At 39.5% G+C, this 24,664-nt stretch overlaps 1 protein-coding gene across 1 annotated transcript in view; it reads right to left on the reverse strand.

Annotated features, from left to right (window-relative positions):
- Positions 1–23,737, reverse strand: part of LOC135700241 (acetylcholine receptor subunit alpha-like) — a 513,136-nt gene extending 489,399 nt beyond the window's left edge. The window contains exon 1 of the mRNA XM_065220685.1: positions 22,796–23,737. The gene's annotated coding sequence lies outside the window, so the exon portion shown is untranslated. The remainder of the gene's footprint in view (positions 1–22,795) is intronic.
- Positions 23,738–24,664: the final 927 nt, after the last annotated feature.

Genomic DNA, 24,664 nt, shown 5'->3' on the forward strand with positions numbered 1-24,664 from the left:
TTTAAAATCAGTAAGAGCCCAAATCAAGTATTATGGTCACGTTAACTCCTACTTCTCTCGTAACTCGTGACTTATCCGAAATGCCATTTGAACTCGTGACCTTCTGCGTTAGAGGTGTGGATGCTAACGATCAATTAGAGCAATAAGCTCCCACTATGTATATGCGCCGAGGAATCTACCATTTGACTTCACGATGGGGAAGCACATGTTACCTCTGCTGCAGCTGGTTTACCAAAGAGGCCGAAGCTGAGTGCCGAACTATCAAGTCAGTTATCGCAATGGCTGTTGATACCAAGGTGTGCTTATAAGATGGGAATGTTCGTAGGGTGTAACCGGCAGTGCTGCCGATTTACATTCTGCACCCTGAAACTGTGTTGATCCCGGGAGATGCTCTGCCGTCCCAGACGGGGAACAGCCAAAGCCCCTAGCTGCTGGTCTAAAGCCACGGCAGCTGTCTGGGGTGGGCACAAAAGACCTCTTTTCCTCCCGGGTCTCAGACGTTGGTGAGCAGTTGGGGAGAGTTTCCGGTATGGTAAGTTCTAAACAACGAAATATGGGTTAACTTACGGTACAACTTTATTGACTCTAGCGGTGGCGCCAAGAGGGCTGAGTTGGTGGCGGTGTGGACGAGAACGGTTCGGTAGGTGGATTTCGTAGCGCTGGGCTGGGTGGTTGACAGCGGCGACCCGTACGGTAGACTCGTCTCGGCTTGTTCGGACCCTCAGTCGTGTGCCCACGACGCACAGTGGTCTAGAACTGTCAAAAGACGGTCAAAAGTCATTATCTCATGAATATTTCCTATTAGACTAGTGGTGTCTTCAGGAAAGTTTCTGGATATAAAATATATACTTTTAACATTGGATATACTTTTGACATTGACAAATCAATGATTAATCCTCCTGCGTTACCCCTACCCGGGAGCAACTACTGAAGTCTCCCCTTTCCTACTAGGATTTCGAAGTCGGAAATAATTCACGTCCGAACCTACGCGACTACCGAAACCTTTTTCAAGTTGGAGAATACTTCTCCGTTTATTAATTAATCAATCGCTTTTATACTAAACCTATTTACTAAGTACATCTCCCTAGCTGCTCGCGTCGCGAGTATATCTTTTTGCAATGTTATTATCACCGTCATTAACCGATCGGTTTTTTTTTTTCATTTACTTCATATACCTCTACCCGTCATACCGTCACCACCTAGATCCCAAGTGCAACCTTGCAAAAAAATGAATTTGTTGTTTTTACCGATAATTGCACTTCGTCGCGTATGTCCAGTCAGCTGTTTGTAGTCCAAAGTCGAATGTGTTCTGTTTTTCCCCTACACGGATAGAAATCTCCTTATACGTTTTGGCAAATTTCTATTGCTGATTATTCATAAAACGTATAAGTCAACTAATAAGCAGACGCCTTGCAAAAAGTTAATGAAGATCATGTATCAAATGAAATGTATAAGCGGTCACACATACCTTTTATACATTATTATAGGACCTATGTGGTATGTCTTATGGAATGTATAAGGCTGTTTTTTTTTTTTTTTTTGTTAATTACTTTATTTGCACAGGCTCATTCGAATAAACTTTACAGAGCCAAGTTATCATTTTCTTTATACATTATAAATGTCTTAAATCTAAAATTAAAGGATTGGAACCGATTACTCGCGGTCTTCTCGAGGTTAGTGGATGACAATTGTTTGGATCGGGAGAGGGAAAAAGAGATTTGGAATATGATTTATGATTCAAAAATTTCACTATTTCTGAAACAAATACTTAATCCTATCGACGTTATATCAACTCTGTAATTATACAATTATTACAGAAACAAATCTACAAAAAAAATACACACACACATACAAAACACAAACTAAACACAAGGTTAATCAAACTTACAATCTATGGTTAATATTCTTCAAGAAAACATATATGAGTTGCATAAACTCCAGATCGCGTCTAGCCAAAATATCCCGAACTGGAACATTAGGTTGTCTACCTCGAGCCCGAAGGGAATCGTACAACTCGGATCTGACTCCACGGTGCTCAGCACATGACCAAATAATGTGATCTGCGTCCTGGTAACCTTGTCCACATTCACAGAGATTACTGTCCCCCAGCCCAACACGGAACAAGTGAGCGCTTAGTGAATAGTGATTGGACATGAGGCGAGACATCACACGAATGAAGTCTCGACCCACCTCCAAACATTTGAACCAAGGACACTTCGACACCTTAGGGATAATTGAATACAACCATCGTCCCAAACTCCCTTCACTCCATTTATTTTGCCAGCTGGCGAGCGACTGTTGACGATAAATGAAGAAAAATTCGTCGTAGGCGATTTGTCGATCGTAAATATCGCCTTCCATAGCGCCCACCTTTGCAAGCGAGTCCGCCTTCTCATTGCCCGCAATCGAGCAATGAGATGGGACCCATGCAAAGGTGATGACAAAAGATCTTAAAGATAAAGCACTTAGAAGCTCTCGTATTTTCATGAGAAAATACGAGGAGTGCTTTACCGGCCTCATGGAGCGAATAGCCTCGACAGAACTGAGACTATCCGTAAAAATAAAATAATGATCTGGTGCAAGTGAGGCGATCGTTTCTATCGTATAATGTATTGCCGCCAGTTCAGCAACATATACGGAACAAGGAGCATGAAGCATTCGAGAGGCGCTATGAAATTCGTTATAAATACCAAAACCAGCGGACGCCTCTATTAGTGATCCATCTGTGAAGAACGATCTTGCGGAATCAACTTGGCCAAACTTTGCAGCGAAAATTGACGGAGCAATCATGGAACGATGATGCTCTGGGATTCCGCGAATCTCTTGCGTCATTGATAAATCAAAATGAACAGAACTGTCGAAGTCGGAGAAGCAAACACGATAGGGATTATGCTGCGAAGGGCTGACATCCTGTGTTATGTACACGTAGTACAATGACATAAAACGAGTTTGAGGGTTTAGCTCAAGAAGCTTCTCAAAGTTTGCAATCACCAGTGGGTTCATAATTTCACAACGGGTGAGGAGCCTGAGGGATAATTCCGAAAACCGATCAGAGAGTGGCAACATGCCCGCTAACACTTCGAGACTCATCGTATGAGTCGAGTGCATGCATCCTAACGCGATACGAAGACAGCGATACTGGATCCGTTCCAGTTTGATGATGTGAGTTTTAGCCGCCGACTGGAAACAAAAACTACCGTATTCTAAAACCGATAAAATCGTTGTCCGGTACAACGTTTGAAGATCTTGCGGATGGGCTCCCCACCACGTTCCGGTAATTGTTCGGAGAAAATTGATCCTTTGTTGGCATTTCCGCTTCAGATACTCAATGTGGGATCTCCAGGTGCATTTTGAATCGAACCAGACCCCAAGATATTTGAAGGACATAGAATGAGTGATCGGTTTACCCAAAAGTTGAAGCTTTGGTTGTGCTGGGCTATGCTTCCTAGAAAAAACGACCAACTCAGTTTTCTCCGTGGAGAATTCGATACCTAGCTGGATAGCCCAAGTAGACAAATTGTCTAAGGTATCCTGTAAGGGTCCTTGCAGGTCGGCCTCTCTGGGTCCTGTCATAGACACTACTCCGTCATCTGCAAGTTGTCTCAACGTGCAGTTGTCCCTTAGACAATTGTCAATTTCTCTGACGTAGAAATTATACAGAAGGGGGCTTAAACATGAGCCCTGGGGGAGACCCATGTAGCTAAATCGTGAAGCTGTAGAGTTTCCATGAGAAAAGCTCATATGTTTCTCTGACAGCAAATTGTACAAAAAGTTATTAATTAATGGAGAAAGGCCACAAGCGTGGAGTTTGTCTGAAAGGACTTCAACCGATACTGAATCAAAAGCCCCCTTAATATCCAAGAAGACAGAAGCCATTTGCTCTTTATTAGCAAAAGCCAACTGAATTTCAGTGGAAAGCAACGCGAGACAGTCGTTCGTTCCCTTGCCCCTACGGAAACCAAATTGAGTATCTGAGAGTAGGTGGTTCAACTCAACCCATTTGTCCAGGCGAAAAAGGATCATTTTCTCCAACAATTTTCGAATACACGATAGCATCGTAATGGGATGATACGAGTTGTGATCTGACGCGGGTTTTCCAGGCTTTTTAATGGCTATAACTCTCACCCGCCTCCAATCATCCGGAACAATATTAAGCTCCAGGAACTGACCAAACAAGTTCAACATGCGCCTCTTAGCGACGTCTGGGAGGTTCTTCAACAAGTTGAACTTGATTCTATCAGCCCCCGGAGCCGAATTGCCACACGAAAGGAGCGCGAGTGAGAGCTCCAGCATTGAAAAAGGCTGGCTGATCTCGTCTACCGAATTCGTCGTTTCGCGAGGAATCATCTGTGCCGGCACAGAATCAGGACATACTTTTCGCGCGAACTTGAGAATCCAACTATCGGAGTACTCCTCGCTCTCGTTGTTTGAAGACCGGTTACGCATCCTTCGCGCCGCATTCCAAAGCGTATTCATCGACATTTCGCGCGATAATCCGTCCACGAATTGCCGCCAGTATCCGCGTTTCTTGGCTTTGATGAGGCTCTTGAGTTCGCGTTCAAGAGCCGAGTACGCTTCGAAATGTACGGGTGTTCCACGTTTCCGGAAAAGCTTAAACGCGTCGGACTTTTTACGATAAACCTCAGTGCATTGCTGGTCCCACCAAGGGGAAGGAGGTTTCCTACGGAAAGACGTTCCTGGAACCGGCCGAGTTTGAGCTTGAAGCGCGCTGTTCAAGATCAGATTGGAGAGGAAGTTATATTCCTCCAACGGTGGAAGCCCTTCTACCGACGTTAGGGCATCTTCTATCACATTCTTGAACTTTGTCCAATCGATATTACGGGTAAGATCGTACGCGACGTTAACGGGTTCCGACGGATTGAACCCACTGGCAACTGAAACTTTGATCGGCAAGTGATCACTACCGTGGGGATCTTGGATCACATTCCACGTGCAATCCAACGATAATGAGTTAGAGCAAAGTGTGAGGTCTAATCTACTTCCATTCGAGGATGGGCCAGCCAAACGTGTTACTTCTCCATTGTTAAGAATTGTCATATTAAAGCTGTCGCAGAGGTCATATATCAAAGTAGAACGGTTGTCATCATGCAGTTCCCCCCAGCCTGTACCGTGGGAATTCAAATCTCCCATAATCAACCGTGGAGCAGGAAGTACCGAACAGATATCTGAAAGTTGTTTGCGATTAACAACGGCTCTAGGAGGAATATAAACAGAAGCAATACAAAGGCTCTTACCTTTAATAATAGCCTGACATGCAACAACTTCAATACCTGGAAATTGTGGAAGATTCACTCTATAGAAGGAATGGCACTTTTTGATCCCCAAAAGTACCCCTCCTCCACGCGAATCCTCACGATCCAGTCGAATAATGTTAAAATCATAAAAAGGAAGATCGATATCTGAAGAGAGCCAAGTTTCACAAACAGCAAATGGATCACAATCATTATTGTGAATTAAAAACTTAAAAGAATCTAATTTAGGAATGAGACTTCGACAATTCCACTGTAGAACAGTGATCAAATCCCCGACCTCGTTTGGAAAATTATCCATCGAAGGAAATGATTGCTGCAATGAGGGGCCACTTCAATGTCAATTGCTTCAAGAGGGTCTTCACAGAAGGAAGCATTGCCAGAACAATGCTTTTGAGAGGATCAGAAATATTGAGGTACTTGAGAATATCGTCCACAATTTTATCAAATGAGAACAACCCGGATGAAGAAGGGGCTTCTGTTCTTAAAAATGGGCCATCAGGGGTTTTTGATGTCCCCGGGAGTGATGGAAAGTTCTGGTTATAGTCAGTTCTGCGGAAACCAGGAGGAGTTGAAACTTCCTTTTTTCCATCACTCCTTGATTTGGGCAAGCTGATTTGGGGTTCCTTATCTGCAACTTTCCGCGAACGGATGCGTTTTCGTTTCCGTGCAGAACCTTCCGGAAAACTGAAAGAAACTCCCTCCTCAGCCAAGTCAGAGTCAGACTCGTCATCAGACAAAACAGCAAAGGGATTTTTGTCGTTGGTTGATGGTGTGGCTGTTTTTAGCATTGCTGCAAAAGACTGCCTGGAACGCTCCTTAAGAGAGCGTTCTAGTTTCTCCCCGCGTTGTTTGTACGCCGGGCACGATGAGAGACCATGAGGAGTTCCCTTACAGTACACGCATTTTGGTGCAGTGACTGTGCAGGCGCCATCCTCGTGCTTCTCCCCGCATTTAGAACAGCGTGCCTTGCTGCCACAGTGAGAGGCCGTATGTCCCAACTGTTTGCAGTTTTGGCAGTTCATGACCCGAGGAACAAACAAACGCACAGGTAGCCGAAGTTTTCCCAACTCGATGTAGTGAGGAAGGGCTGAACCAGAAAAGGTCACTCGAAACGAGTATGTGGGGGTAAAGCTCTTTTTACCCTCGCTGAAAGATACTGAGTTCAGCTTCTGGACTTCCAGTATCTCAACCGTGGGAAGCAAGGGGTTTTTGAAACGGCCAACCGCTTGCTTCGCCAAGATCTCGGGGGTCAGACTCGCTTCGGTGACCACACCTTCGATCTCCACATTACGAGCTGGGATGTACACTCTATACTCGAGTGTAAAGAGCTGGGAGGCAGCAATCTCGTTAGCTTGTTTCAGGTTAGAGACGACAACGCGAAGTTTATTGTACCTCACCTTCGAGATTTCGGTCACGGCCGAGAACCGCTTCGTCAGATCATTAGTAATTTGCATTACATTCAAAGGTTTCTTTTTGGGCCAGTCGAGTCTTCTGGGTAGGCTCGCGATCGGGGGCTTATCTGTCCCTGCCCATTACCAGACTAAGATGACAAACCAGGGATGACATCATCTGATTTCTGGGATGACAGACGTTTTCGACCCTTCTTGCTATCGCGTGGCAAAGTGGTGTCATCTTCCGACAAAACGTCCATTTCGTCTTCCGACAAAATGTCCATTTTGCCGTACTAGTGGGAGCGAAAAACGCTCTACCACTGCAACGATAATCAAAATTACTCGGACACAATACACGAGAAAAAAAAATACAAACACAGAAACACAAACTTAAAATTTAACTGATGGGAGAGAGAAAGAAACAAGAACAAAAACTTATCTGATAATCCTATACTACTACCACCGAGCGTTTACACAGCAGCAGCGGAGCGACGCGCAGCTTTGATGATCTTCGATCCGCGTGTGCGGGCGGTCTTCGTTGGTGTGTGCTTGTATGAAGCTCGGCACTCAGCTGAACACACGAGATGGATGAGCGGTTTGAATGTGGAGGCAGATGCTGACACTCGATGACGATGATCCGTGTGCACAGGTATGCGTGACCACGCACCGATGGTGCGCAAAATGGTTGGCGAATTGGCAATCGCAAAAACAATTTTCCTTCCGATGATGCCGAAAACACACTTTCTTCTCAGAAAAAAACTCACTTTTTGATAAATTTATCGGGAATTATGCCAGGAATCACTAAGCGAGAAAAAACTGATTATTTACGTCAGATAATAGCGAGAAAACTTCCAAATTAACGGAGCGCGAAACAAGTCGACCGTTCTTCTTGCTAGGACGCAGTGAGATGTATATATATAAGGCTGTTGTTTATGCAAAAATGTATAAGTGAAACATATGAATAAAATAATTGATTTTCCTATTTCATGTAGATGACATAAATTTGCTGCGTCTATTCACCCTCTCGCGGGACGTTGGCCCTCGTGACTCTGCACTCCTAGAAGTGTAATGTAAATTAATTTTTCCAAAAATTCTATATTCAGGTTCAGTGTCTTAGGCAAAGTTTTATAAAATATCAAAACAATAAAGTTTGCTGAAGACACTAGGTGGCTATTTATTCATCTTATTGAAATATGGAAAGTTTTTGGTGGAAAACCTCCTAATAAAAGTTTCTACTTAATAATTAATTTCTTTAAACTTCTACTGGTTTGAAATGTTCTACAAAATTGTTCAAAACATTAATACACATAAGTTTGATGAATATCATAGCACACTAGATCGCTAAATAGGTGAGTTACTATTGATTTTGCTCCAAAAATATAATTTTTAGTCACATAATTACGATTTACTACCATTTCCCACCACATCCCACGACAAAACCAATAGGAATAGAAGTATTTAAATGTGTTTTCTTGGGACGGATTGGGAATACCAATCAAGCACCGATGGTTTGACGGTAATATGAGGTTTCCAGGCGGCCGGGACGGTTTGTCCACCTGCCGATGGCCGTGCAGGCGTTCGTTCGCCTCAATACCTGACCCTCAGTCGTGTGCCAACGACGTCGCTGGGCGAACCCTGCACCACGTGGTATTGCCGGACAGCAGCGACGGATTGTCCAACTGCCGGGAGCCGAACACGGTTCTCTATATGCAACGTACTGGCTCGACCCTCGGCCGTATGCCAACAACTTCCCTGGACTACGATGTAGCACGTGGTCTCGTAGACCCTCCGGGCTGAAGAGTACCCGGTTGGGCAAACCGATGACCTGGACCGGTCGTTCTACAGGTACGAGTTTGCACTGGTTCACCAACGAGCTTTCCATTATCTCGCACTGTCACCACCGGCTTATCTCATCCGAAAAAAAACGCGCGGAATACTCTCGACAATCACTTCCGAATTCCCGAATCGTGGTTTCAACTTCTGTTCGCAATGAGGTTGGCACATCGAATGATCGAATCATCCTTCCATCCGGATATATCCGGACTGGCTTCCAAGGCGGGCCACTTAGCTAGCCATTCCCAGAAGGTTTTGTTAGATTTGGGGCCACATTGCGCATCTCAAAACGAAACACTTTTTCATACAAGCGTTCGTACAAAAAGTCTTTCGTTTCGAGATGCACAATGTGGCCCCTGTTCAGCGTGGACGGTGTCGCAGATTAGTGTCGGGAGGTTTGGGGAAGCGTACAGCAGAACCCGAATCGATTCCGGTCCATCGAGGTAGTCCAGACGTCCTAGAGCGGCTAGCAACAAGGTGAGTTGCGTCTTTAAGAGGTACGCCCGATGTTGTCTGCCGTTTCCGGTTTTTCGTCGGCAAAGGTTGACCAATGTGACCAATGAGAGTGGCGAATTCGGGTGATCCGGTGCTTCGAGCTTGGTGCCTGCGTAGTTTTTTATCTTAGATTAGTATAACGCGTTCGGACTAAAGTCGTTTCGAGCGAAGTTTTAGGATTGGACATTTTAGCAGAATTGTGCCGGGCCAAGGGCAAGCAGTGGCTCGTTGGACTAGACCGATTGCTTTGACTTGGCACGTTGTGGATTTCGGTGATCAGCTGTTCAACGACATAACCGGTGCCGAGATGAGCGACACGTGTTTGATGTTATTTCTAGTTAAGCCTTCTTCCCTTAAGGCTTTGGTCAGATTGTTTTAAATGTAGTCCAGTCACGTGGAAGAAGGTTGAATTTGTTCCCGACGACGATTATCGATCGTTCGGGTCCAAGAATTTCCGACAGACCCGGCCAGATAGAGCACAGGAAATCAAGGAGATCCACCAGCAACAGTACAGCTTTGCATACGTCTTAGATATCACCAATTCAAAAACCTGAAAAGTTATTAGCATTTTCTTTAAGCAATGTCACTTGGAAAGATTATAAAATTTTTCTTTAATTGTGACGCTGTGAAATTGAAAAGTTGCAATAGAAAATAGTTTTAACAATAAATAAATGCAGCAATAAATCAAAAAGTTTCAACATAGAATTAAAAAAATGCAATACAAAACACATGATTGAGCAATAAAAATTCTTGAATGATTTAAAAAATTGAAAAATTTCCAATTAAAAATCCAAACATTGTAATACAAAATCAAAATGAAGTTCTTTATTTATGTTTAACAGGAGATGCTTTTGTTTTTCCGTGTATATTTAATTACTTCTTTCAACACTTGAATCATGCATTTATTAAAGTGGTATGATCCTCCCCTGCTGCATACGTGTTTTATAAAAATTGCACATGTAAGAAATGTAAAAATCCTATGAATTTACACGCTGCATTAGTGTTTGTGAGAATCTGCTCAGAGAACTCAATGTTTCAAGCAGGAATGAATTTGATAGCCAGCTCTTTATGAAAAATCTGATATATGTTAGTCTGGCAGTGTTCGGAAAATCATTCTCAAATCTCATTCATTGAGCCTCCCTGCGAGAATAAACTCGCGTGCGAATGCGGCAAACAAAACTCACGCTTGAGATTCTCATGCATATTCACGCACTCACACTCACAACGCCGAAAAATCATTCCCGCTTTAAACTCATAAAAACCACTCAAACGTCAATTGATATCATTCTTATGCATGTTGTGTTAGTTTTCCAACCACAAACAATAGTAATAACAATGAATAACGCCAAAATATAAAGCAATGAATTTTTGAACCTGAAAACTCATCGGTGATTTTTGCGACGTTGAATTTTGCAACGCAAAACTCATAGGCGCATAAACTCATGCATGAGATTTGAGTTTTTGAGTTTCTCCGAACACTGGCTGGAGTATCCCTTAATTCAGTTGATAAAGGGGTACACAGCTAACAAATTAAATTTAATATCACATCAAAGTGGATGCACTTCAACCGTGTCGAAAATGTGGTGTAACATTACTTGCAAAAAAAGACAAAATTATCATTAATACAGTGCATCAAGTGACATTACGCTGCTTTTACTGCATTTGTTTATTTTTGTGGCCATACAAATAACATGAGATTTTCGACATGATTGAAGTGCATCCTCTTGGATGTAATATTAAAATTTATTTTTTGCTGTGTAGCTATACAGCAAGACCGCTGGAGGCGGCTGGGTTCGATTACCGCTAGTCTAGGATTGTGTCGGGTTAAAGAATTCTCCGGCTTCCCTGGGCATGTACTTGCCGGACAATTATACAAATGTAAAAATGGTACAGGCATTGAAAGCTCTCAATGAACAAGTGTGGAAGTGCTTAAAAAGAACAGTAAGTTGAGGGGTGGTGTAAAGTCCCAGTAGGGACGTAATAAAGCCAAAAAAGTTATCTGATGTCGGATTAATGTGATCCAATCAATAAACCTTAGCGCAGCACATTATGAGCTTGTTATCATGGATGTAAGCCTTCATCAAACATAAAAAAAACAACGTGGGGCTACATGGCGTGAAAATTATGAACAAAAGTTACTCGATTCAAGTGTCATAAATATATTAAATATGTGTCCCAAATAATCCCGGAGGCCGTTTTTTTTCTGAACTTAACCCGCTGAGACAACAAAAAAGAAAAAAAACAGTGCGCGGCAATCCTGAATATGATCTGAGAGCGGTGTATAAAAAATTAATACGTTCATAAAATAAAGAAAACATCCCGTTTCTGTCCGATTCTGGTACTACAGAAAAGAAGGGTAAAAATAGAGGAGGTGAAAACGCGAGAAGAAAAACTATTGAAAAAGAACCTGCCTATAAATGGGCTGATGTAAATGTGTGTCCACATCAATTTGGTAAATAAATAATAACGAGTGCGAAGTGGTCGGGTGAGAAGGACCGGAAGCTTTAATAATGCGAAGCGGCGTAAGTTTTCCACAAGAAAAAAAAGAGTGGGATAAGTGCTGTACTAGTGGTATTTTTAAGGTGGAGTGGGGTTGTCGCCAAGCGGCAAGCTATGAAGAGGATCTTAGAAACCAGCAGTCAAGTTGACGACGGACGAGTGAAAGGAAAATCTTGTTCCGGAAAAGAGCGTGTAAACATCGATTCTTCTCAAACAACTTTGAAGGTAATGCAAAGCCAAAGGCTTTTATCCGAGTTGTGTACTTGACGAGAAGCATTTTTTTCTCTTATCAGCTCGTTTTCTATCACTACACGAAAGGAGAGCACTTATGCTCGGTATGCTACACTGTATATTTACATGATTTTCATATTCTTTTTCTATACTACGTGCTTTTAGCATTTTGTCGAATGTTGTAGAAGCCATCAAACAAGAAATGAACGTATCATGGATATAATGTGTTGTTTTGGTGGACGATATTGTAGCTATAAAATTTTATCGAAAAAGTTATTTATATGCGAACCATTTCTGTTACCGACGATGAATCAGTAAATGTGGAAAAAGTTACAAGTCCAAAGTGGGGTCCACCCATAAAATTATGACACTCATCAAGTAAAGCCATGAGGTACCCAACTGTGAACGCGCAAGTAAACCACAAATCCAATTTTTTTTTGTCTATGCTCATTTACGTAGATAAGAGTAATAAAAAAGAAAACACTGATGCATTTCCTACCATCACTATATTTAGTGACCTATGCATGGTTTACTACTTTCATTGAGCACATGATTGATCATCCGGCCCTTAAACCGTTTTATCGCCGTGGTATATTTACCAATCTTAATTTAAACAAGTTAGAGGATGTGTCCGACCAACTTCTGCATGATTAACGTAGATTGAATCCAAGTATTCAGTTGATATTTTAAACAACATGTGGTATTTTTCATATTTGAACTCCTGCGATTCCTGCCTTTGACATTCTAAATGTTTTCAAAAATAATTAGAAAAATTGAGCTGGATCAGACAGTGTTGTGTATTTTTAAATTAAAAGACTCTAGCACCACGTTGTTAGACTCTTAAATTAAATCTTATTGTAATAACAAATCAAACCAACAAGTTGAAAGTTGTGAAAATTACAAAAGTGTTTTTATACTTAAGTTTTTGGTTTTTAATTAAAATCTACAAACAATTAAAAAATAACATTTCAATTCATTAGGAAAATCAGTACGTAGTCAGTAGACATCGACAGGGGCTTAGCAAGAGTCTCCAGTTTATAGAAATTTAAACAGAAAATATGAACGTCTGTCTACGTTTTACACTTTCATATACTGTCTATGTAGATAGCTTATTGTCCCCCACGGATAGGGCCATAATGTCTCAAATGACGGTGTAATGACTTTTTATGTTGTTTAATGTTGTTATATCGGTCATAAATTATACCTTCATCGTTCGGTCATTAGTTTTGTGCTACTGCATTCGAGTGCCGTGAATTTAATTCGGTGTATTGTGTTTTCGTGGTGATGTACTATAGTGAAAGTGATTCAATTTGTACATTATTTACAAACATTTTCCTGGGCAAACCTTAAGCGATTTTTTAAACCCTATACAACAGAAAAACTTTCTAGCTTTTTTGTTGCGCTCAGTGGTGATACTTCTGTAAACAGTTTGGCGCATTGGTGTCGTCTGGATTCTACCGTTGTATAGCGCTTTATTACCTGCTCTGTTACAAACTACTCCAAGCGCATTTCTTTTAACCGTGTAGTAGCGCTGCTTTGGCAATCACATCAAATCCTAAGAAGTACGTCATCCTGAAAATGACTTCTACTTGCCACTCGTGTGCCACTGATGTCGCTGACTATTCCATTTCTTGCAGCAGCTTAACTGCAAAGCGGAATTTCACCTCAAATGCGTCAATATCATTTCAGCTGTTAACGATGAGATGAAAATGAAGTCCCGATTGTTCTGGAAGTGCAGGTCATGTATCAAATTAATGGATGATATTCGTTTCCGTTTCCGGGATTCAACTCGAGGCGCTTATGAGGCTGGACCAGAACATGTCCTTGACGATCATAATGAGATCTTTAAAAAAAATGAGTCGGTGGTCATGAATATGCTCAAAAATTTACTTCATTTTGAACTTTGCTGCTTTGATCAATTCCAGTGCACTTACAGCAAAATCATAAACTCGTACTACGAATACCACTGGGTATTTGTGAAGCCGACGATTGTTCTGTAAACCTGAACCTGCTGAACGCCGTCAACAGGATTCGATGTGTGGAACTGGAAGCTATACTTGTTTACTTCTCTCAGTCCCCACAAAGGTCATAGGAGGGAGATTTTGTTAGTAGGTTATCAGGATTCACCTTGATAAGTGATACGACCGTTGTTTTGATATAATGTATTCATTTCCGATGCCTGCCATACGATCTTTTGCAATGCCTGCGACCTTATCAACTCAGTAATGTAAAGTGACCTGGGATGAAACCCACGGTCTTCTGGTCAGTAAGCAAAAACGATTCAACTATACAACCGAGCTCTTTGCAACAAACCGACGGCATGATGCTCCTCAAATGGAATAATTAGGCCTATTCTGCGTGGCGTGGCGTGTGAGGTATGGTGACAATTGTCACCTTAGGTGAGGTGACTCTCCATTTGATTAGCACGGGGACTCACCTCACCCGAGATGACAATTGTCACTTCACCATCACTCACCTCACACGCCGCGCAGAATTTGCCTAGAGGTCCGCATCATGCATTCGCCATATTTAATGTTAAGAATATCCGCTAGAACTCATCAAATTCGCTAGAAAAGTAAGAGAAAAACTCTTTAAATTAATTTAATTTTAAGAATATCCGCTATATAACTTACTTCGAATTAGGTGTTAAAATTCACAATTTTTATTTTCTATAGAATTTCTAAGCACTTCTAAATTGCGTGTTAACTTATTGAAAACTCCACCAGAAAAGCACAATAAGATACGATGCAGTCTTGTTAATGCGGAATTACAACCTGTTTTTTTTTTGTTTTTTTTTCTCTGTTCGGGACATAAAACTACTGCGACCAGTAATTTGATCTATTGTACACACTTAGAAAAATTCATGTAAATTTAGGTGCTCTGAGTGTGACATATACGAGCGTCAATTTTGACATAAATTTGAGTCATAACAGACGCGAAATATAGCTCAATCAAACGTACTTTTCGTCGAGCAACGAACTTTTCAGTCTTGGAGCACTCAATATTACGTGTTTACGTCTCATCTTTTATGTCATAGACGGATTCCGTCACATGTAAAATTAGTTATTTCTAAGTTTGTAGTATATCCCGTGTCCTTCGTTTAGTGCATGTCATATTACTTCATCACTATTGAGTATTCGGTTTTGATACAGTTGTCATTCTTGCCTTCATCGCAAGGAATCGATTCTAATTGAAAGGTCCCGCTATTTATACACTTCGGAGTGTTGAAATACCCTCCAAAGGCACGCCACTTTGTCAGTCAAAATTGGATTCCTTAGCAACAAAATTAAAGAATGACACCGATAGTGACCATGCATCAGAACCCTAGTCTTAACCACTTCAAACTAGGGAACAACGAATAGAAGATTAGGAATCACATAGATGAAGACTAACTAATAGCGAATTCGTTTATTATTCAGTTCCAACCTGGATCGGGTATCAGGATTGGGTCTGCTTGTTTTCTGACAAACGTCAGTTTGCTCGTTTGTTTTTAAAACCTAGCTCAGGTTGAGGTTCGCACTGACAAAAACTTCGGTTTCGCACTGGGTTGGAACTGGTTCCAACCCCGATAATAAACGAATTCACTATAACTAATATTTTTCCTTGTTTCAAGATCATCATCGGTCCAGGCAACCCGAGGACTTATCACTATCAACAAGGCATAAAAAGTAACAAGGACTAAGATGTGTTCCTTTGATTACTGAAAAATCCTGTTCCCCTAGTTTGAAGTAGTCAGGACTAGGAATCGGTGGTAGATCTTACATCCCGTAACGTACCACGAAAAGTTAATCTATCCACGTTACGGCGGAATTACAACCTTATTTTGTACTGAGACATTATACTTTATATAGGAAAGTTTGGAAAGCAAAACATTCAAAGAAGAGACTTTACTATTGGATAGAAAACATCAGCCTTACCCTATTTACCGTTTTCTTACTTACCGTTTTCAAAATTTGATCTGGGTAATTCGCCTGCATTTAGATAGGTATACAACTTTTTTATGAAGCAGATTCAGATTCACCTCATACCGAAATATTTCAAAGCTAATTCTTGGTTTCAAGTGGTTGCAATTCGCTCATGGTAAGAGATGATAAAGTGAAATGCTCAAAACAAAAAACATGAAGATAGAAATTTAAGTGGGTTACACATTAGGAACCATAAATTTTTGAAGTCTCATAAAGTCTAAAAATTGCTGTTATTTCAGTGTTTTGGCCATGATGCCTCAAATCTTTTTAGTGATCTCATATTTTTTTTTATGTATCTGAAATCTTACAAACTTTAGCTTCAAAAAATCTTAAGGCGAGAACCAGAACGTAGAAAAGTGTGATAGAGTCAGGGATCTAGGCGGTATCTAAGACTCAAAGCTTACTTTCACCAATCATTATAACACAATTATTAACAGAGCTAACAACATGCTTGGTTTCATAAAACGTTTCTACTACAATTTCCACGATCCGTATACAATAAAAACGTTGAACATTGCTTATGTAAGGTCGATATTAGAATTTTTCAGCATAGTTTGGTTTCCTATAGTCCATAGTTCCTAGAGTCCATTCAAAAGCAGTTTTTATTGAATGCACACCGCAAGTTAGGTTGGACTGTATTTCTTCTGCCATCTTATACAGCTCGATATATGCTGATAAATATCCAAACATTAAAAGAGTGTCGCGAATTTGCTATGGTTTCATTCGTAAACGATATCTATTGTCATCCTTAAAAGTATAAACACCATCTAGGCATCTACGAAATAGAAATATTTTTGCTACATGCCGCTATCGTACGTGTTATACCAAATTTGGACCCTTGAACCAAATGATGGACACATACAATATGCACTGCGATAACAATGACAAAAGCCAAATTATAGCAATATTTAAATTTCTCGCGTAACGTCCGCTAATAGGATTTTTTTTTTATTTGTTTTCAAGACACATTTTAATTTATATAACAAAGACAAAATTGTAAAAAATAGCACCTAAGGTGTTTCCTTGAATTTTTCCATCACACCTCGCAATTTCAAGAGCACACAGCGTCTTGGCCTACGAGGTTTATACATCTGCAAATTTCATACATTGCTTGCTTCTCCGCAGCAAACAACAAGTAGTAGTTTCAGCTACGTGCATTCACAGAAACCTTATTATTTTTACATGTGAAATTGCGAAGTGTAACACGAAAAAGAACGCTACAGGGAATCACCTTAAGACAACTATTGTAATACGGTCTACACTGATTGACGACAAATAAAATAAAATTAAACAAACTTGTTGGTGTTTAAAAAAAAATTGATTTTTTTAGCATTTTCGCAATCCTGATACTTTTAAGAATGTTGTAGGAAGGGTTCCGGAATAACAGAATGTATGCAAGGCACTGTTAGTCTTGTGTTAAACGCGTAAATATAACTCAAATCTTTAAATGATTTCTTTTTTCGAAACCACATATTTTTACCTTGCGAGATAGGGATCTTGGAGACTATTGGATCAAATTAGCAGATTCTTCTGTCCGCGATCTAACTCTGGTATCTCTTCAATTGTCGAATAAATCTTTCTGTCCGCGATGTAAAAAATAATTGTTTAAAATCTAACGTAGGATTTTTCGGATATTCAAACTATTCGATATTTTACGCACATTTGAGTAAAGTCTGATCCACTTCGAATCCGGACCAAGGAATAAAAAATATCTCGAAATGACAAAATGACAAGCGATCAACTAGCCGAATGATAACGCTATGTCAGCAATGGACAGCAATAATGATATAATCTTCTTCCCTTTTTCCATGACAAACGGCCTTTGGATTATAGCTCGCTCGGGTCGGTAGAAGGAAAAGATCAAATAGTTGACAAGCTGCTTCACGAAGTAAAGCCAAAGATACACGTGTGTTAATGGGATATTTTTGTTATGTCTTTTCTCGATTCCAATCAAGTTATGTCCTCAACCATGTATATTGCAAACAAAGCAGGCAAGCAATATATAATTATCATTCTACAACTCTGAGCAAGCTACATTATAGAATATATAATATAATCGTGGTAGTAGTAGCAAGCATTTTATCTTTATCGTTGGTTGCTTTATGTGTTTGGATTCGCTGATCCGGACACATAAAACCAAGATTGATATGACGTAAGATACATGTAATTTAGTCAAAATGAAATTAATTTTATTCATTAAAAAATTGCAAAATTGGCTTTCGAAATAACTCGCGGACTATCTTTGGAATTCCCACCTGAGCGGCCATTTCATCAGTTTCCGAGCGAATTTATCGTCGAAAACAAACTTGAATTAGCTGGGGACATCACCCCGTGCTGTGACCAGATAAAACTTTTGCAATTTTGCGCATTTCTAAAAGTACTCAAAACACAAATCGCCTGCATCTGTCTGGTTGCAGGGCTGCCAACAGCGTAAAAAATAATATTTTGGGCTAAGAATTTTGAAAAATAAAGCTGAAATGTTGCATATTAAAATACTGAAAACCCGAAGTGATTGCATTTATTCTAATGTCCTAAAGTTCAAACCACTTTTCAACATTAGGAATAATTAATTATCACCCACTAGTAGAGGTGGCCAATTCGTGATATTAATCCTAGAGCACCACGATTTCTTCTACCAAAAGGATGACGAACCTTCCGATGACTTTCAGGATCCATGTTCAGGTCACGTGACACATGACTCCATATTATTCTTGAACCAACGAAAAGGTTTTGAGAGATAAATTAAGGGCTTAGTTTTATAATAAGACCACTTTCAAGCTTGTTTGAATCTTCTGGAGCGCTATGAAACTGTATTCTCAAACAAATCTTAGAGATATCAACCCAAGTAATTTAGTATGTACACGCAAAACAAATTTCTCTTATATCTAATGTAAGGTTGGATGTATTACATCCTCTACATATGTTTCGTACATCAAATGTAATGACAGCTTTTGCCATGGACTGCAGAAAGTGTTTCCAAAATGCATATTTTTTGTATAAAACCTTCATCTTCTAGACGTAATGCATTTGAAGAAACAAACTTTGTTCGAAAAATAAGGTAACAGAAAAATTTAAAATTATTAAAAAAAAACCTTTCCGGCGACCACATTACAGAATCTCTACATGCCGCAAAACATTGCAAATTCTGTATACTTTTCATGCAAATCTGTAATAGAATCTTAAATTTGCTGGTTGAGTTATGGAATTCAAGACACTTATCTACCTTTGAGTACGCCATCAAATTCCGGTAAGTGTGTACTGAAGGTAATCCCGGCACACTGTAAACTCTTGTAACTTAAGGATTTCTAGGACTTCCTGAACATTATAAGCTTTAGAAATTTCATATACCGTAAAACGGGGTGAAGTTGATCACAACACCGTTCAATTTTTGGTTCTCCACAAAACCATTTTCATGATATTGTTTTATTTAAGTAGTTTTAAATAGTACTTTTAGAAGGTTCTCCCTAACAAGGAAGTGATAAAATTTTCATCTATTAACTGTTCCTCAAAATCCAATAATAATCAGCATTTATTCCAGTGCTGTGTGCGGAAAATACTCAACTGACTTAATGTTGATTCGTGAAATCCGAATCTAAAATCAGGTGCCTCATTTCGCAAGTCGAAACAACTAACTCCAAGTGTCCATTTAAAAAATGCTTCGTGTCGACTTCCACCATGATTTTGTTTATAAATTTATTTGATAAGGCTCAATCCAATTAACTTTACAGAGCCGAGGATTTTTGTTTTATCAAAGGTACAACACAATAAACACTTTTTCTTCTGCTGTCCAATAAGCCTCCTCCATCAGAACGGGAGCCGCATCCAGTCAGTGGTTTCATTGTATGGCATTATCGCCAACGGTGGACGCAAAACGTGGTCAACACTCACACACTCATCACGAAACGGTTGCTTTCCAAAGTCGAAGACGCATCGACCGAAAGAACTACTGATGAAGAACAATGAGGAGGACCACACAATGGTTGCTGCAGAGTAAACAAACAATTGCACAACACACATCGAGAGTGGCCTGCTTCTGTCGACAGCCGAGTGAACACTGACTTCCGCAATGAGGCCCCTGATTTCATTTCATTGAACGATTTAGTATCATACAAATGATTTAATGGGAAAAACAATGATAATTAACTAAACTCAGCACTATTTCGGAATTGGAAACAACCTTTGATATCGTAAAGAGATTTTATATAGCATGAACTACATGTTTTCCAAATATAAAAAAAAAACATTTTCTTATTTTTCACCTAATTAAAAAGTCACTCAACGATCACTTATTAAATGTATTTCCTATACAGCCATCACAAATTCAATCATGTCTTCTTATTGCTTATGATGTGTCTGAATATATACTTATTCAAAGTATAATATTTCTTAAACTATATTGTTTGAGATTCACGCATGTTTTCCTTCTCCACAATAAAAAACTGATGTTCGCAATAATTTTCTATAAACATATTACTAACGAATTGACTTAGTACTTGTTTTAAAAAATATATATTTGGAAAACATAAATAGATGTAAAACATATTTAGAATATACTTCAAAAACTATCAAAGTTACCCCGTTTAAGGATACTTTGAATTTGAAACTTAAGGAGTCTTCGGAACTATCAAAACTTCAGAATGTCAGAGTTTCAGGATTTATTGTAGTTGTAGATACTTTAGATTCTTTTAGTCCCGTTTGTTTTAGTAGTTGTGGGTGCTCTGGAGATTGTTTTTAGTATTCTACAGCCAAGGTTTTCCAAAGTTTTGGGAACGTCCGGCAGTGATGTCATGGTGGTGGAAGTGATGTCATGGTGGTTGGAACTGCTGACCCGAGCAAAGTCGGTTAACAAAACGAAAGCAAATCGATATTAAAGTTTGCAGTTCATATCATAATAAAAACTCATTTTGATTTCAATTGCCGCGACATAAGTCTGATATCAAATTGTGCTTTCATTATGCTGTCAAGACTTTTTAAATGAAAGCAAAAAATAGTTTTCCGTTTGTTTCAGCAGTGAAAATTGTGCTTTAAATTTTGTTGTGTTAACCGTTAAGTCAACCGAAATGAGATCAACTGGAGAATTCAAAGTAAGTTACATAACCGCAAATTTTGATTTCAATTTAATCTCCAGCTTTACTCGGGCAGGTAAACCAGTTATTGAAAGTAATCATTATTTATCATTATTTCTTACAAGTGCGCAAAGGTTAGTTCCAAACGAGTAGGGTTACACACAGAACTGCAAAATATCAATATCAATACCTATAAAATGCTGATTTTCTCTAGCCTCCTGATGTCAGTATCAGCTCACATAGTTCCATTATCAATGTCATTCGCCTCAATGTCAGTGAATTTAATATTTATTAATATTGAGTTAGAGTAAGTGACATTCATATGAATTTCTATGTCAAAGCCATACCGCTCGATACTACGATTATCAGTATCGGAAGCGAAATTCAATGCTGGAACAATATCTTACGCCAACTGACGTTGTTGACAGTACGCAGCAATGGTTACACATCTATCATAACATCACTGGTTTCCGGTAGTTCTGTGAATAAGAACTATGAAGGTAGTTATAACGAGGGCCACATTCGTTGTGACCAGTGATGAGAATTGTCTTTGTCATTGAAAGTTTTCACGCGATATTGAAAGAATTGTTTTTGTCACTGTCACATTGTCACTGGAAAAATTTACTCTAACATATACCTCAGTAATTTTTATTTCTTTTGGTAATTTCATGCAATCTCTTTCATATTATTATTTTCATCTAGGTAGTTCGATGCTAGTTCAATTTGACGGCTGCATGGATTTATGTTGCTTAATTCATTCAATTTCGTTACAAAATTAGATGCCAACAAAAACTGCATATGATCGTCACTGATAATTGACCAAATTTCCCTTCAAGAGGATCTTTAGCTGTTTTGTCAATATCGTCGTATATGGTCGATATTTTCAGGACTGGTTGTAACATGAATGAATCTAAAGGTCCATGTAAACGTATACAAATGTAAAGAGGTAACGAGAAACCTATTGTTTCAGGTCAAGACGATTCTGATCCTTAACATAAAATGTAGGGTTTCCAATATTCTCGGAAATAAACATCATCGAATCAAGACATAAAATAAGATTTCCTGTAAATTCTTGGAATCCCGGGGAATGACAAAAAAATGCTTAAAAATATAGATAAGAATTGAAGATTCTTTTTTTTTCTTAAAAAAAATCTTTTGAAAATAGTAGAACAATTTATGACATCTAAGCAAAATCATTAACATTTCCTTCTAAATGTTAGCAGTTTTAAGTGTAATATACATCTCAATTCTACAATGTCGATCAGAATCTTGCTGGACACCATGATTTTATTAGTCAGAATATGAAAACATTAAAGTAAAGTTAATTGATAAATTAAAGGAAAAATATAAAAAAGGTTAAAATTTGTTTGATATTATTTCCACCCAAATCCGCTCTGCTGACAAATAAAAAAGCATGCAGTCCTCGCCAAACGCAAAATCCACGCCAGCTATAGCTGCTCTGGGAAAGTATGAATAAATATATTTGATTTTGAGATTCAGCGACACAAAATTAAATCAAGTAACTAATTTCACTAAACCAAGCACAACATAAAAAATCACAATTCTAAACCAAATCAAACACTGCAAATTGTATCAATTTATCTAAATCCGTTGTTAATGGTGGTAGAGAGTATGTATTATTTATCTTCTTGAAACCCAAGTTGATAAACATATTTTTAGTTATTTCAAGATAATAAAACAAAGTACGTTAAAGTTTTTATCATAAAAAATAATATCCAAAAAATACAAACCGAAGGATTTTAATCAATCAGCTACTTCCATCGCCAAATCCTACAGATGCATATCGGGCAGAGATGGATAAATCAGTTTCGCAGGATGAACATTTGTGAAATATTTGTATTTCTCTAAAAACTCCCCTTTTTAAAAACGAACAACGTTTGTGATGTGTAGTGATATTTTTTACTATATCAAACAACCAGCCAACACATATAAAATCTACTCACACTGGCTAATGTAATCAAAAGTGTTGTATACGAAAATGCACATTTAAATCACTTCCACAAGCTCTAATGTACACTCACCTTAACTAATTATAAAACATTCCGATGATGGCATCAGTTGAAACAGCTCTCACAGGTGTTACTAGAATCAATTAGTTTTATTCAACAATTACACCAATTCTATCGAGAGGCAAATCTCGACCACTAATTGCACTAATCACAAAAACATTTAGCAAGCCTATTGGGTATAATTTGCTGCAAACAGATTAGCTGCATACGTACATAACGGGGAGCTCTCACTTCAAACAGATCCAAATAGTGTACACATTCTCACTACACCACTTTGCTGCGTCAGAAAATTCGCTATTCAGTTTCGCTTTAGCGTTTACACTTTGCATGAAAGCGGATTTCCTTCCCAAATGCTCCTCACTCTCACTCTCCGATCACCGACAGTACGCGGCTCAGCGGTCACGTCACTTCGGAAGCGTACCACAATTTTCCACTGCAGAACTTGGGTGACCACTTGCGTGCTTAATTTTCTTTTCCAATTTCTTCGCCACTGCTGCTTTAACTTTTTTAGTTATTATTTTTGATATTATAATTCCCCATGTTATTCACATCAGACACATACACCCCATACACGGCCACTGGGAAAGAGAATCTCACGAAGTCATGCAACGAGCACTAACCCCAACGTGTGTAGTAGTTGCTATTATCTGGTAGCACTTTTCTTCCGGCTTTAAACAATTTTTAATACCACCGTAATGAGGCCAACACACGCGATCCTTCTTGGTTCAGCAACTATGTTCTCAATGGAATCATCCAGGAGTGAGAGAAAAAAATAAACCTTTTTGCACTATTTTTCCACCTAAATATGTCAAAAAGCTGAACGTCTCCACGCCGTACGTCCACGAAGACACTGCACTGATCCAGCTAATGTAGGTGGCTATCAAGGACTACCAAGGTGTGGCGTCGATGGGCCTTCTTCAAAGTCTTCAGCGAAAAACACGACCAACTGCGGCAAGGATCACGAGCGAACTGATTTACACGCGACCGATTTGTGCAGACATTCGGGCGCGCTCCAGAACTTAATTCCCTATAGCCAAGACACCAACACAACTCTCGGTGCGCACTCTTTCGAACAACACACTAGGACGCACTTACACATCCAAATACAGCTGGTAGGCACGCGATGGGTGGATGCTGGAGCACACTGCGATGTGTTTTGCTCTAGTCTCCTTGCTTTTTGTGTGTCACTAGTCAAAAGAAATATTGTTTTTGACAATTGATTCGTGCTGCTGTGTGAGTGAGACAGGATCATCAGCAGCCTTTGCCCCTCTAATGGCACACATTTTTTTGTCCAAAAAGGAGTTTTTTTTTTTCTTCACTTGATTACATATATTCTTCGTTACAGTTACGCCGTTCACCAATAAACTATTAATTAAAGCAACGAACCTCACTGTAAATTACATCATCAATTGTTTCGTGAATACCAAAAACCACCCACCAATTAGTTTCGGGACCAATTATACCTTCTAGGCCATCTCCAATCATCCTCCCATGTGGTCGCACCAGCAGACGAAAATTGCGTGACCGACGATGATGCAAACACGAGACTCACTCACTAACAGACAACGGCAGCACCAAGGTTGCACCACACACTTTCGAAATAACTAGCACAGCATCCTCCAGTCGGGAATCCTCTCATCGCTGACGGATTTTCTCCTATGCTCGATTTTCGAAAATGAACTTTCGAAGAGGGCACGAATTGCCGTGTTGAGAGGACAAGTTCCACGTGGAAAAGCTGCGCATGCTTCGAAGCCCATCCCTCACGGCATGTGTTTGTTTTGGCCGCTCCGGTACCATTCGTCCTCCCAATGGATGGTGTTATCACTGATAAGCTGTTCCTTATCAGAATGAACTGCAAAAGTGACCTTAACGCTATATACT

Source organism: Ochlerotatus camptorhynchus, unplaced genomic scaffold (assembly GCF_037179485.1).
Source record: "Ochlerotatus camptorhynchus isolate MF236.1 unplaced genomic scaffold, CSIRO-AGI_Acam_v1.1 ptg000130l, whole genome shotgun sequence".
NCBI classification, from domain to species: domain Eukaryota; kingdom Metazoa; phylum Arthropoda; class Insecta; order Diptera; family Culicidae; genus Ochlerotatus; species Ochlerotatus camptorhynchus.